Genomic DNA, 16,822 nt, shown 5'->3' on the forward strand with positions numbered 1-16,822 from the left:
ACACAAATATGTTGACTAGACCAACTTTGTGTTTATTACTCCAAACCTTAAGTGAACCTTCAGGCATATTCCATAATTCTATTATATTCTTATAATCAATTCACTCCTTCACTCTTAAATTATATTTCACATCTTCTTTTACCCCAAAACTCCAACAGTTTCTTTTACCTCCTTGAGCTCATCTGATCTTGATTTCACTTTTTATTTAATTGGCAAATCAAAGCAATCAAAAGAAAATCTAAATCAAACTGAAATGGAGGAATGAGAGGAAAAAACTCTATGGTGCTGGGTTAGAATTTGAAGTATTGGTAGGAAGTTATTACTTATTAAACATATATATATTTCCTGGCTCTGTCTGCCAAAATAGCCTAGCAACAAAGAATCTCAGCAATTTCACAACTAGCTTACCATTACAAGGAACTTTGGTTCCTTGGAGAAATAGCTAATTCCAAGCATGGGGTAGGGAAAATATAAGTTGAACCTGGAACACATTGTTGTACCAGAAAGTAAGGAGTCAGTCTGAAAGGGTTGCCACAGGGTATATCTAGGACATTTTGGTCATCCAAACAAATAATTAGTAAAAAATATTACATATTGAGTCAAAGTATCTTGGAGGCCATACTGACTAAATAAATAAGAAGTGAGTAAACAAGAGAGGTAATAGAAGATTGCCAACTATTAAAGGTAGAAGAAATGACAGACACAGAAAATCACCATTTTGCAATCACCATATTAATAATAGTTTCAGGTAAGAATCGCCAGTGGATGCTAATGCCATTTAGGGAAAGTCCTTTGGGAAATAGGACATTAATACAACCTTAATGTCTCTCCTCAGATATTGCTTATTAATTACAAAGGGAAATAAAATTGCCTTTGGAATAGAGAAATCTTGCTAATATTGCCTTAACTAAGTGGTAAAATTTAACCACACCAAAATGGGACAAACTGACAGCATGTGCCTCCTGATGTGATACACTCAGAAGGACACAGCATCATATACGTAGCATTCTTGGCTGAAATGCTAACCCTGAATTAGTCACTTTAATCAGATAAACCCAACTGAGTAACACTACAAACAGCTGGCCAGTACTATTCAAAGCTGCAAATGTCCTTATAGAGAAAGGCTAAGGAAGCTTTCCAAATGAAAGGAATAGACAGACATTAAAGAAGACGAAACAGCGATGACAACTAGATGCAGTATAAGATCCTGAATTTCTATAAGGGACATTGCTGTTGAAGCTTCTAGGAGTGAAGGGTCATGATGCCTACAATTTATTCTTAAATCGTTCACCAAAAAATAATAATAATGTACATATACATATGTAGCAAGATTAGAGAGAAAGCAAATATAAAAATGTTAACAATTGGTGAATCTATGTGCATGTTCTTGAAACTTTTCTGTACAATTGCAATTTACAATATAAACAGTTTAAAAAGAGTAAACCACCAAAAATAAGGAATAATGCATCTAGTTTCATCGTCTCACAAAATCCCACTAAAAGGATAAATCCCTAAGAACAAAGATATCTGCAGTAGTAACAGCACTTGGGAAAGTGGAAAGCAGATGGATGAGTGGTAACAAACTGAACAGATCCAAAAAGCTGAATCTTAAGCCAAGAGTGGGTAAAGCCAGCTAGTACTGAATCCTCCCAAAGGCCCACCAGGCATTGGCAGTACTAGGGACCTCTAAAAGCAGGTGCTCAGGGGGTATGAAGATGGGACTAACAAATGCAAAAAAAATGATCCTAAGCCTATTTAAGAAGTAGACCAGTGGTTTCCTCCTCACAACCAAACAACTGCTTCTCTCCTACCCAGCAGAAGATTGAGGCTTTTTCCTCCCCAGCAAGAGTACAGCAGAGGGTGGCAGATACCAGGGGCCATTGAGAACAGGAGGATGGTACTGAGAACAAGAGATAAAGTTTACCTGAATACAAGTTCTGTCCTCCTCAAGCTGTGTTCTTAGGACAGTCCACCATATTCTGACTGGGCCTGCCTTTTACCGTTTCTTCTTTTTTTTTCCTTAGTAGTACTGGGGATTGAACCTGGGACCTCGTACATGTGAAGCAGAAGCTCAACCACTGAGCTAAATCCACATTCTAAGTTAATTTTTAAAAAGTTAGGTAAGAAATCAATAATCAAAGGAAAAAATTAAGGCATTATTGGCAACCTAAAAAACACTAGATACAAAGAATTTACTGATAAGTTTTATTAAACTTTAAGGTGACTTTCATGCTATATATACTGTTCCAGAATGTTAAAAAATAATAATAATAAGATGCAGTCTTCTGAGTTTATTATAGCAAGCTGGTGTAAATGTAATAACAACACTTATTAAGGATAAAACAAAAATAAAATCGCAATCCATTTCACCATAAATATAGTTATAAAAATCATAAATAAAATGCTATTAGAGAAAATTTAACACTATATTAAAAGAATGATACCACACCATTAGTAGGGTTTATTTCATGAAAACAAAGATGATTTAATATTAGAGACTTTTAAGTATATTCTCCTCTGTAATATAACATATAGAAAAGGTCAGATTGAAATACTGAGTTGACAGATTTGCTAATTTTCAATAAATATTCCTGATTTTAAGCAACAAAATCAGTAGTAAAATAGGAATAGTAGAAAACTCCCTTAATGTGATTTAGAAAGCATATCTCAACCCAGCAGCCAACCTCATATTTAACTAAGAACATTAGAGGAATTACTTTAAAGTGAGGAGCAGTGCATCACTAGGATGCACACAGATTCTGCTATTACTTGGCACTAGCTAGAATCTCTGGCTGATGCTATAAAATGATTAAATCACAAGTATGATAGTGTGAAAGACTGCCCATTTAGAAAATTCAAATGAATCAACTGAAGAGTAACTTTAAAGTATTAAGAGAATGCATAAAGATGGCTAATCCAAAAATGAAAGGTTTTTAAAATATCAGCAATTCCTGTTAGAAAATGTAATGGGATAAAAGTTTATTAACACAAGAAAATTGAGTATACCTAGTAATAAACATTTGAAAATATGTGCAGATTCTATATTGTAAAAATTACAAAATACTTCTCATACACCCAAAAATACAGACTAAATAGGAAGATAATATTATAAATGTTTCGATGATCCCAAGTTAATGTATTGCTGTAATGAAAATCCTATCGAAATCCCAAGTGATTTTTTGAAACTTGGAAAAGTGATTCCAAAGTTCATTCATCTGAAAGAACAAACAGGTTGGAAGAGGCAAAATAAATAAATATTATATAAATAAATAGTAATGAGGGGATTTTTTTCACTAATTAAAACAGAGTAAGAATTTAGTAAATAAAATGAGAAAGACAGAATTTGTCAATAATCACCTAAGTTAGAAGAAGACTCTAATGTAGAGCAAAATTTACCATGTGCTAAAGGAGAATTTTCAATAAGCAGCAAAAGAAAGGATTGCCTAATCAATGATGCAGGAATAATTACATAACTGTCCAGATATCAAACTAGCTCCTTAGTTTATTTCCTTATCCAAAATAAATCCCAGATTATTTAAAGTGTTAACAATAATAAATGAATGAACAAATGAATAAACTCTAAAACAGAGTGGTAAAAATATCTGTAACATATACAAAGCACAAAGTGAGACAGGGCTTCCTAAGCATCACTTAACTGAAGGAAGTAATCTTAAATGAAAAAAAAATTGGTAGATTCCACTCCAAAATAACTAAAGCCTGCTGTAAATCAAGATCCATTGTAAATAATCTAAAAAGATGACTCAAAGAGAAATATAAAACAGGCAATATGTAAATATCTTTACTATATGAAGAACTCTTAGACAAAATGGCAAATAAAAAAATCAGGAGTAATCCACTGAAAAAAGGGAAAATTGCAACAATTGTGGAGAAAAACTTGTCCAATGTATATTGAAAGCCTTAAAAATGCATACTATCTAACCAAGCAATTTTCTTCTAAAAATGTCTTCTACAGAAATTGTTATGCTTATGAGTATTATTCATAAAATAATTTCTTTAACATACAAACATAAGATTTTATTAATAGAGAAACAAATTATGCTTTACAATGAATGACTGTGCATTACCCAAAAAGTATGTCATAGAAAAAACATTTAATGATACCAGGAAATATTTATAATCAATGAAAAATGTAGCTTAACACAGAGTATATACAGCATGTCCTTAAATGTCTGCACACAGATGCACACACTCACAACAAACCCACACACACACAATGTAGTGGTTAAAAGAACAGAATTGAGAATCACACTCCCTGAGTTCAAATTCAGATTCCAAAACTTTCTATACGAATTTTTTTTAAGGATTTATTTTTCATTTCTCCCCCTTCCCCCCGCCTCCATTGTCTCCTCTCTGTGTCCATTCATTGTGTGTTCTTCTGTATCCGCTCACATTCTTGTCAGCAGCACCGGGAATCTGTGTCTCTTTTTGTTGCATCATCTTGCTGCATCAACTCTCCATGTGTGCAGTGCCCCTCTTAGGTGGGCTGCATTTTTCTGCATGGGGTGGCTCTCCTTGTGGGGTGCACTCCTTGTGTGTGGGGCTCCCCTACATGGGGGACATCCCCACATGGCATGGTACTCCTTGCACGCATCAGCACTGTGCATGGGCCAGCTCACCACATGGGTCAGGAGGCCCTGGGTTTGAACCCTGGACCTCCCATGTGGTACGTGGATGCTCTATCAGTTGAGCCAAATCTGCTTCCCTATAAGAATTTGGTCTAATCATTTAGCCACTCTCAGCTGTAAAATGACAAGAGAATTTGCCTCATTGAGTTGTCACAAAAATTAAATGAGGCAATATATGATTTAAATACTTAGAATAACATGTATGTATTCTGGAGATTTTTGTGTGTGTGTGTGTGTATATATATGTATAGATATAAAATCTCCAGTATATAAGTCATTCTTATTTATAAGTGATTATCTTCCTTGTACTCTGTATTTTCTAACTTTTATGCAATATGTATATATTATTTTGTAATTATATGAAAATGTTAAGTTTTCCATTTGAGAATTTTCATAAGCCACCTTCAATCACATAGAAAAGTAAAATTTTACATTAGCCAATATTACTTTCAAGAATTCAGTAACTTCTGAGGACCAATGAGCTGGTCCAAAAAGTAAAACCTTTCTCTGATTTTTTTTCCTTCCCATCCCTCTCCCCCTCCCCCTCCCCACTCTGCTGTTTTTGCTGTCTGTGTCCATTCGCTGTGTGATCTTCTTTATCTGTTTTTCTTTTTGTCTTCTCTTCTTGTCTTTCTCTCTAGGATTCACTGGGATTCGATCCTGGGCCCTCTGATGTGGATTGAGGTTCAATGTCAACTGCGCCACCTCAGTTCCTGGTCTCTGCTGTGCTTCTCCGTGACTCTCCCCTTCACCTCTCTTCTGTTGTGTCATCATCTTGCTGTGTGCCTCACTTGCACAGGCACTCAGCTCATTGCACAGGCACTCGTGTGGGCACTCAGCTCACCACACAGGCACCCATGCAGGCACTTGGCTCACTGGGTGGACACTGGGTCACCGCGCAGACATGCTTTCTCTTCTTTTTCACCAGGAGGTTCCAGGGATTTAACCTCGGTCCTCCCATGCGGTAGGTGGAGGCGCTATCGTTTGAGCCACATCTGCTTCCCTCTCTGATTTTAAAGAAGCAATTTCACAGACTGCTGATACCCTTTCCCTCAGAGAAAGGAATTTAAAGTTTTTTTTCCTCAGGTAAAACAGATGTTGATCTTCGATTGGTGGAATATTGTCTCACTGGTAACTGGCAGTCAGAGAGACCTGGCCAAAGTCAGAGAATGAAATATTCACACAGTTTCAAGAGTTCATGTCCTGACAGAAAAACCTGTAGGAGCAAATGTGACACTTGTTTCTTATGTGAATAAATTAATAGATCCAAGTCCATTTCCTCTAGGATTTGAGCCCAGAAATGTCCTCCCTACATGACATCTGATTTCCTCTTCCCAAATCTAATCTAACTTATAGCTAAGCAATCCATCTCCTCTGTCTTTATGGGATATCTGAAAAATAAGCAATTGAAACTCAAATGAAATCCAGGGGAACTATCTGAAGTGCCAGTAGGTAATCTACAAATCCCCTTAACAGCATGGGCTTTTTATCTTTTTACTTTCTATCTTATTTTTTTAAGTCCTCTTCTTTGGAAGAGCTAGTATCTATTCTAACATGTTTTGTGCCAATCCACACAATTCCTGCCATGTAAACCAATACTTCTGCACATCGGCTGCTTCCTCCCCTCCTCCCTCCACACCAGCACACAGACTTTCACCTCTGTAAACACTCCAAGCTCCCACCCTGCCTGCCCTCACCACGGCATATGCTCAGGGTATTCCCTCTGCCTGGACTGTCCTCACCTACCTTATCGTCCTTCAGATTACACACCCAGAGTCTTCCCAGGACTACCTGATTAAGGCATTTCTAGTTCCTAGCTGGTATGGGAGTCCCTGGGTCACCTACTACTCCTTCATTGTGCCTTTCACACTTGTAATCTTGTATGTTTTGATGTGATCCTTGATTCATATTAGTATCCATATTAGGCAGTAGATACTGTTTTGTTTGCCAGTTTACAACCAAATCTGACTTAAATAGCACTACGTTATGCTTGACAACAAATAGTAGGTAGCTAATTTATACTTATTGAATGTGTTTATTAATCTTAGGTACCTGCTGAAAGATAAAAAGTATGCCATGATTATTTTAAACTCAAGTTTGCTTAAGTATTTCCTTAAAGCAAAATACCCTCATACTGTCCCAAGAGCAAAGGATTCAGGGAAAATATTCCATACAAATGCAGTTGAGTTTTTAAGTTGACAATTGTCATTGATAACTGCTCAAAATTTTTGAAAAATCTGTTGGTATTTGAATGGTTTTCCACAGTGTGAATCACTCCTTCCCAACATGGGATTCCAAAAGTTAAATTTATTTTATTTTATTTTTTAATAACTTTATTCCAAATTCTAAAAAATTAAAATAACAGAAAAAGGCAACTCAACAAGTTATGGAAACATTGCTTTTAAAAAGTTCTTTCCAGGCACTTTTATCTCATCTAATTACAACTACTCAGTTTTTCCTCTAGTGTTCAGAAAGATACACAGATGAACACATTAGTTAAATGTCATAGTCAAGGTCTCCTTATTAATGAAAAAACCGAAGAATAGAACAACATACTTAATTGTATATCTCACAAAACAACACCCCATACTCCTTTTTTTTTTTTTTTTGACCTTTAGCATTCAAGTACCAACTTCGTTTTTCCTACAGAAATATTTAAATGTTGTGGTTAACTATAGATCATAAATCACATTATTACATTAGTTCTATTTTTCCCATGTATCACCACATTCTTAACACCCTGTAGTAACACTCCTATATTTAAATAATTAACCACAATCCTCATCAACTGCCAAAATCATTGTTATACATTCCCAATATTATCCTCTAGCTGTCCCCCAACTAAAATTAATCTTCCTAGGCTACTCCTTAAATTTATTGTAATGATGTGGGCCTGTGACAGATTCTGCAGTTAACACACCTGCATGAGGCTTTGCTTCAAAAGTTACTTATATGAGTACAGTTTCTCCATTTTGCTGGTGTGGGTGCAGGGAGAAGCAGTGCTGTTTGGGGGTAGTGGCAGCAATTGTTCTACGGTTTTAAGGTTCACAACAGTGGCTACTTACACATGGCAGCAGCCCCTTTCCAGGCCAGTTCCACTGTATGGTTTTAGGTGTTTCCTGGAACCTCGACCTAAGTTTTGTTTCTCCAGTACTTCCAGTGATTCTTTCAGCCATTTAAGCCTTTCTCCTTAAACTAGTCAGAGTGTTTGCTATATGGGCTGCAACAAAAATCCTTACTTCTCACTCCAAGACTTTATTTGTATGTCTTGTACATTACTCATAAGAGAGAAGAATCTCGACTGGAAAAAGAAAAAGAATCTTGAATGGAAAAATATGTGAGTAAAAACTGCACCTGCCAGCACTAATCCCCCCACCCTTGCAGCAGACAGATTTGAGACCCCCACTTCTGGAGCCTCAGGGGTCCATTTCCTGAGAAACGTGGAGACAGAAAAATGCAGGCTAAGGCTAATTCACCTTTTGGCCAACAAATTTGGTATGCTGTGTCCCATGAGCACTTCCAGGCCAGGGGGCCACACCATTGTTAGCCCTGGAAGTCCACAGGGGACTAATGAGATCCAACCCTCTCAAACACGCTCCCTACTAACTGGGACTGGTTGAGGATTCAGAGGAGAGTGGATTTATTTCCTACTTGGGAAAAGAGAGGAGGCTGCTGGCAAAGGGAGGAGGACAATGTCTGAGAAAGTTTGAATTATGATGCTCAGAATAGCCCTGAGGCAGAATCTTCTGTTATATTGTTTTGGATGGGGTTACAGCAAAAGCATTCTGACCAGGGTTTGAGCTGAGAGGTCTGCCCAAGAGTGTCATCTGCTGGAAGATTAAGAAAGTGTGTGCAAGGAAATAAAAGTAAATAAATAAAAGAGATTTTGGGGGAACGTTACAGCTTCCCTTCCCAAGGCCCTTCAAAACAGCTCTGCAACACATTACTGGGCCCATGGCCTGAATTTGAACAACTGAACAGGGACAATCCTAAAGAGCTAGAACATGCTAAACCAAGATTCAAAGGAGAGCAGTAATACCCAGGCTCCTGCCATTAAATCCCTATGCAAGAGAAAGAAATTGAGTACCAGAGTAAACTCACCATCATAATCAGATATCTGGACATAAAAAATAAAAAAAAAATTACAAGCCATACTAAGAAAAAAAAAGATATGTACCAAGCAAAGAAATATATCAAAATCCCAAATGAGACACAGGATTTGAGACAACTAACTAATGAGATTCATGCACATCTCCTAAATCAAATCAATGAGTTGAAAGATAATATGAGATAAATGGTATCAGAGAGACATTGGGAAAGCACAAAGAAAAATTTGAAAATCTGAATAGAAAAATAACAGCACGTATAGGAAAGAAAGACACAATGGATGAGATTAAGAACACATTAGATGAGAGAACAAGCAAGATGGCAGTGGAGTAAGGAGCTCCTAGAGTCAGTTCCTGCTACAGGGCAGTTAGTAAACACCCAGAGCTATCTGGAGCTAGCTGAAGCACCTGTTTGGGGCCTCTGGGAAACCAGAAGAGCATCCTGCAACATCCTTGAAGGAATGGAAGGAGGAGACTGCCCATCTGCAGAGAAGACTTGCAAGTAGAGTGCTCCACGCCACAGAGGCCAGTGCCCATCCTCCACTAGAGGCACAAGTCACCTCAGGAGCTGTTCTGTGGCTGGAATTGAAAGTTCCACCTCCCAAAAATGGGGGAGGAAGAGACAGTTGCGTACCAACTTCAGCTACTGATGAGTAAATTTAGCAGACTAAAGTATAATCCTGAGAACAGCTAAAGTTTGATCCTGTCTAAGTCAGAAAGAGACCAGGAGCTGCCATCTTAACTCCACATCTGGCAAGAAGGGAAGTGGGGGTGGACTGAAAAATCACAGTGCTGGTGGGGACCAGCTTCTTTCCATCCAGATCAGATTGCAGCTCTAGCTTAGGCCCCAGTACCACCTCCAGCAGGGAAGAAGCTACGGAGACCTGTACCAGCCTCTCCAGGAAATTATTGGCCAAGTCTCAGAGGCCAGTGATCATCCTACTTTGGCAGCACAAGCTGTCCCAGGAGCTATTCTGTGCCTGGAATTGGAAGCCCCATTTCCCAAAAACAGGGGAGGAGAAGATGGTTGGTCACTGATTTCAGCTACTGATTGGTGGATTCGGCTGGCTAGAGTATAATCCTTAGAACAGCTAAAGTTTGAACTTGTCCAGGTCAGAAAGAGGTCCGTTGCCACCATTTTGACTCCACCCCCAGCATGTGGGGAAGCTGGGCTGACCGAAAATCACAGTGACGGTGGGAACCAGTTTCTTTCACCCAGATCAGCCTGCAGTCCCAGCCTAGGCATCAGCCCTATCTCTGGCAGAAAGGAGGCTGGTGGGCCCAGCACCAGCCTCTCTAGGTAACTGCAGGTACATTTGGCTGCCACAGACTAAATAATTGGAAGTCTATTGGGGTAACCATGATCATCTTGGACCCCCACTGCCTAGATTGCTACCCATACCTGCAGCTCCATCCCCACCCCTGGCAGGGGAGAAAGGGACATGAAACTTCATCAGTCTCTCTGGGCAACTACAGTCTAGGCCTGCCTGACTTAGATTATTCCACACAGCTTTGACTCTATCCCTGCCCCTGGCAAAGGAGAAAGTTGGGAGATGCTTTATCAGTACCTAGGGTAATGAGGGCAGCTTGAGCCTCCACAGCTTATAGCACTAACTACATCCTTGGTTCCTACTGCACAACCAGCAAGAGAGAAATAGCAGGAAGCCCTAAACTAAAGAGAAAACTGCACCCAGAATAAATACTCTAGTAAGCCAGGAGCCAAGACACCAACAAAAAATCACAATCCACACCAAGAAACAGGAAGATATGACCCAGTTAAAGGAACAATATAAGCCTCCAGATGACATAAAGGAGTTGAAACAACTTATCATAGATGTTCAAATAAATCTCCTTAATAAATTCAGTGAGTTGGTTAAAGAGATTAAGGATATTAAGAAGACATTGGATGAGCACAAAGAAGAATTTGAAAGCATATGTAAAAAAATAGCAGATCTTATGGGAATGAAAGGCACAGAAATGAAATTTTAAAAATCTTTGGAATCATATAATAGCAGACTTGAAGAGACAGAAGAAAAGATAGGTAAGCCTGAAGAAATGGCCTCTGAAAATGAACATAGAAAAGAATGGAAAAAATTGAACAAGTTCTCAGGGAACTAAATGATAGCAAAAGACATGCAAATATATGTGTCATGGGTGTCCCAGAAGGAGAAAAAAAGGGAAAAGGGGCAGAAGGAATATCTGAAGAAATAATGGTAGAAAATTTCCCAACCCTATTGAATGACATAGATATCCATGTCCAAGAAACATAACATACTCCCATGCAAAAAAATCCCAATAGACTAACTCTGAGACACATACTAATCAGAATGTCAAGTGCCAAAGACAAAGAGAGAATTCTGAGAACAGCAAGAGAAAAGCAATGCATAACATATAAGGGATACCCAATAAGTTAAGTGCTGATTTCTCACCAGAAACCATGAATGCAAGAAGACAGTGGTGTGATGTATTTAAGATACTACAAGAGAAAAACTTGCAGCCAAGAATCTTATATCCAGCAAGATTGTCTTTCAAATATGAGGGCGAGTTTAGATTATTCAGAGATAAACAGGAACTGAGAGAATTTTTAACCAAGAGACCAGATTTTCAAGAAATTCTAAAGGGTATGCTAGAGCCTGAAAAGAAAAGAAAAAAGAAAAGAAAAGAAAAGAAAAGAGAAGAGAAGAGAAGAGAAGAGAAGAGAAGAGAAGAGAAGAGAAGAGAAGAGAAGAGAAAAGGAAAAAAGAGAGCGAGGCCTAGAGGAGAGTCTAGAAATGAAGAATAAATCAATAAAAGTAACTAAAAGTGTCAAGAGTGTTGAAAATAATATATGGCAGATAAAACTCAAAAAGTCAGGAATAAACTTAACCAATGATGTAAAGCACTTGTATTCAGAAAACTGCAAATCAGAGTTAAAAGAAATAAAAAGAGGCCTAAATAACTGGAAGAACATTCCATGCTCACAGACTGGAAGACTAAACATTAAGATGTCAATTTTATTCAAATTGATATAACAGATTCAATGCAATCTCAATAAAAGTCCACCAGCACTTTTTAAAAAATAATTAAAACAATTCTCAAATTTATTTGGAAGGGTAAGGTGTCCTGAATAACCATACACATCATAAAAAGGAAACGCTAACCCTCCTCTCTGGACTTTAAATTATAATACCTAGCTATGTGGTAAAAACAGCATGGTACTGGCATAAAGACAGACACATGGAACCAAATTTATGGTTCAGAAACAGACCCTCACATGTATGGTCAAGTGATTTTTGACTAACTTGTCAAACCCACACAGCTCGGGCAGAATAGTCCATTCAACAAATGGTGCTGAAAGAACTGGATATCCATAGCCAAAAGAAGGAAAGAGGACCCCTATCTCACACCTTATTAAAAAATTAACTCAAAATGGATCAAAAACCTAAAAAATAAAAGCAATAACCATAAAGCTTCTAGAGGAAATTGTAGGAAAATATCTTTAAGACCTGGTGGTAGGTGGTGGATTCTTAAAGGAGATAAGAGGAGAACTGAGATGGACTACTGATGTTTAATGTATGTAGAAATTTTAATTAGCTTTACTGTAAAAGTATGGAAATGTATAGAGTAGATGGTAACACATAGTAACAGCTAGTTTATAATTGGGGATGTGACTGAAAATGGTAGTCTAGGTATATAAATGCCAATTAATAGAATGCTAGAGAATATTCTAGGAATAGAATAGCACAGTAAACCAAGAGGGGGGATGAGAATTGTGGTTGATGGTACAGATGCAAGAGCGTCCTTTGTTAGCTAGAGCAAATATATCACTATTGCAGGGTGGTGGGAATGTGGAGAAGCATGGAAAGGATACAACTGGAATGACCTATGGACTGTGGTTAACAGTAATAATATAATATTCTTGCATCTGTGTCAGAGATGTACTGTGTTTATAATGGGGTAGTCTGGAAAATGTGCCAAATGTACACTATGGATGCGGTAACAATCAGATGATATTACATTATTTGTTACAAATGTTCCACCACAGTGTGGTATGTTGGGAATTCTGCACATATGCATGATTGCTTTATGAGTACAACTTCTGTCATAAAAAATATATTTAAAAAATAACAATAGGGTGGGTTGGGGTAAAAATACACCAAATATAAGATAAGGACTATAATTAGTAGTAAGATTTTGACAATATTCTTTCATAATTTGTAACAACATCTCACGACAATGTGAGGTGTTGATGGAGGGTTGATGTATGGACTGCTGTATGATGTTATGTATGTTTGCTTTGTAAGTCCACAACTTTTACTATACACTTATTGTTTATGTATGTTCATAGATAAATGATATAAAGATAATAATGAGGGGGTCGGGGGAAAATACTTTCATTAGTGGCAATATTTTGGCAATGCTCTTTTATCATTAGTTAAAAAGGTTTAACAACAATGTAAGGTATTAGTGGTAGGGTGAGGTTTGAGAGTCCTGTATGATGTTATATATGTTTGTTTTGTAAATTCACAACTATTACTGTACACTTATTGTTTATGTATGAGTGATATACTTCAATAAATTTTTTTTAAAGTAAAACAACAACAACAACAAAAATTAGATGGTAAGGTGTTGGACTTACATCCTGGGGAGTCCTGCTATGTTCTCAAATAGAGGGACAGGAGTCTCTTTATAGCATAGGCAGTGTCTAATAGGGGAGGATAGAGCAGTGTGTCAAACCCTCAATGTTGTTGCAAGTAACTATAAATCTTGTTCTTCAAGGAGTGAGGCCTGTCGGTTGCTGTGGGTGCCAAGGGGAGAGGGAGGGAGGAAGAGAATAAATGGAACATGGGGCATTTTGGGAGTGATAGAAGTGTTTTACATGATCTTGCAATGATGGATATAGGTCATGTTAAATTTATAAAAGCGCATGGTCCAAAATGGAAATGATAATGTAAACCATTAACCATGGTTGGTACCTATGTTTCAATATTTGTACATCAATTGTAACAAATGTACCATCCATATAAAAAATATTATTAATAGGAGAAAGGGGAAAAGGGGTATATAGGAATCCCCTATATTCTGTACATGACTTTTCTGTAACCTAAACTTCTTTGAAGACAAAATTAAAAAAGTAAGACACTGGGGAATAAATGGAAAACAATGTCACTATATACACAAGACATCAGTTCTTACAGTGATGAAAGAAATAATGTCAACATTAAAAAAAATTTTTTTTAATATTTTTTCACTTTTTTATTCCAATTTTTTTAAAAAAATGTTTGTATTTTATTTTTTATTTTTAAAACTATCATTATTTCATTTTTTATTAATTGTATTTGACTATTTCATTGGCTTCATTTTTGAAGAAGTTTTGGATCACAGAAGGGTAACAACTATGACAGGGGAGGCTCATTGGTGTGGGGTGTCAGTGATGGGGGATACATGGGAAGAGGTTCACCTGGGCATACATATAAGGCATATAAATGTGTTCAAATGTTCATGGGGCATGGTGGGTGAATATTCTCACAATAACCTAGAGAATATTGAGTTCCCAGCCTGGGGAGCTCTGACACATTCTCTAATGGAACAACAAGAATCCCCTGAGTACAGGGACAATGACTAGTGAAGGAAGATGGTCCATTGATGGGCCCTTGATATTGATGACTGTGCTTATGAACCTTTACTCTTGAAGCTGAAACTTAGCCTAGTATTATAGCATACCTAAGAGTTACCTTCAGAGAGCCTCCTTGTTGCTCCAATGTAGCCTCTCTCTAATCCAAACTCAGCATATAAAGGCATTACCTTCCCCCCAGTGTGAGACATGACTCCTGGTGATGAGCCTCCCTAGCACTGAAGGGTTACTACCAAGCACTAGCAATGCAACTGGAAAAAGACCTTGACTGAAAAGGAGAAAGGGTAAAAGAAATGAGTTGATATGGCTCATGATGAATACTGTATCATTGCATTATTATTAACTAAATATATTGTGTAAACTCTTGGAGTTAATAACTAGAATATAGGTCACCAGAAAATAGAAGGAGGTTAGAGAATGCAAAGCTGAGGTTTAATCTGTGCAGAATTGGTAAAAAGTTGTAAATCTTTGGGAATGAACAGAAATGGTGAAAGTTCATCATAATCTTTGTAATAGCAGTGCTGATATATGAGTATGATGTAGTTGAAAGAGAAAGTCTAAGATCATGTATATTACAAGAAAGAAAGCTAAAAAGTATGGCATGAGACTGTGTAGTATAATGAAACCTCATGTGAGACATGAGTATAGGCAATATTGCATATATAGGAATATTTTTCCAAGGTCATGAAATGTCCAAATTAATGCATCAGCAGAGATGCTTTCTCACCAAAGTCAGCTGCCATGTGGTGAAGCAAGATGGCTGCTGATCTCTGCCGAGGTCTCTGCCCTCCCCTCCAGGGTTGTCTCTTTCCAGGCCTTCTCTTTCAGTCTTGGCTCCTCTGCTTTCTTCCCTAGTTTAAAAGCAAATAATCAGCCATATGGCTCATCTCTCCCTCGGTTTCAGCATTTTGAGCCTGTCAGGAGCTTCAGTGATAAAAACTAGACCAAAGGTACTACATATTGTTTGACTCCATATAAAATATAAGTATAAATAAATTAGAGAAAAGGAAATGGAACGGCAGCTATGTATTAGAGAAAAACGGTGCTCACTGGGCACGGAGACTGACGATTGCAGGCAGGAAGTTTGTTGGGAAGCTTCTCAGTGGAGGGTGTCTGAGGATTAGACTTCAGCCCCCTTGCCAGCATGGCGGGGATCTGAAGAGAGACTTCTGGCAGAGGCAGTCATGAATTTATACGGGGTTGGGGCTTGGGTAAGACCCGAGGGCCAATAAGGATGGCTAGGGGGTGGTGGGCTAGGGGTAGTGAATTCTAGGGATGCTGGAGAGGTTGGTGGTGTCATGTGGCTCCATTGTTATTCTTGTGAGAATGAACTGTATCTGGACACATAGGTTCTAGATGGGGGGCTGTTCTATGTCATGGGAATGCAAGTCACTGTTAACCATTGTAAACCTTGTGATCAGTTAATCATTATAAACCTTGTAAGGGAGAAACCTCTAACACTATGTATAGCAGGGAAATGATAGAGAGAATGAGATATGATTATTAAGAGGTAGAGTTTTATTATTATTATTTTTATTATAGCAATGAAAATGCTCTAATATGGGAAGTGGATTTGGCTCACCTGATAGAGCATCCGCCTACCACATGGGAGGTCCGCGGTTCAAACTCAAGGCCTCCTAACCCATGTGGAGCTGGCCCACGCGCAGTGCTGATGCACGCAAGAAGTGCCGTGCCACACAGGAGTGTCCCCCGCATAGGGGAGCCCCACGCACAAGGAGTGCACCCCGCAAGGAGAGCCGCCCCATGTGAAAAAAAGTGCAGCCTGCCCAGGAGTGGCACCACACACACGGAGAGCTGATGCAACAAAAAGAAGATGCAGTTTCCCTGTGCCACTGACAAGAATACAGGCAGACACAGAAGAAAACACAGCAATGGACACAGAGAACAGACAATGTGGGGAGGGGGTTGGGGGGAGAAATAAACAAATAAAAAGAAAATAATATGGATCAAAGTGGTGAATGCACAACTCTGTGATTTTACCAAATATCATTATTTGTACACTTTGGATGAATTGTATGCTTTATGAATATGTATCAATAATATTGATATTTAAAAATGAAAAAGAAGTTTGTAAGGGCTAAGGGCAGGAGGAATGAACAGGAAAATGAACAGGAAAAGTCTCTATAAAATTCCAGTGACCTGTCATGATCCTGCCTAATTAGGGTGCATTAGGCTAGGTTCTGGAAATATAATTGTGAATGGAGATGGTTCCCTTAATTACAGGTCATAAAAACAAAAAGACAATGCTAAAACCCCAAGACTAGCTACACATCACATGCATGATCTCATTTGTCTTCAAATAACCCTATAAAGTGGATATTATCTCCATAGTATAGGTGAGACCTGAAGAAGATAAGTGGCCAAGACAGGGTTTAAATTCAAGTCTGACCACAGAGTCTGATCATCTAAACACTATACAACTACAAAATGTGTAG

Source organism: Dasypus novemcinctus, chromosome 11 (assembly GCF_030445035.2).
Source record: "Dasypus novemcinctus isolate mDasNov1 chromosome 11, mDasNov1.1.hap2, whole genome shotgun sequence".
NCBI classification, from domain to species: Eukaryota; Metazoa; Chordata; class Mammalia; order Cingulata; family Dasypodidae; genus Dasypus; species Dasypus novemcinctus.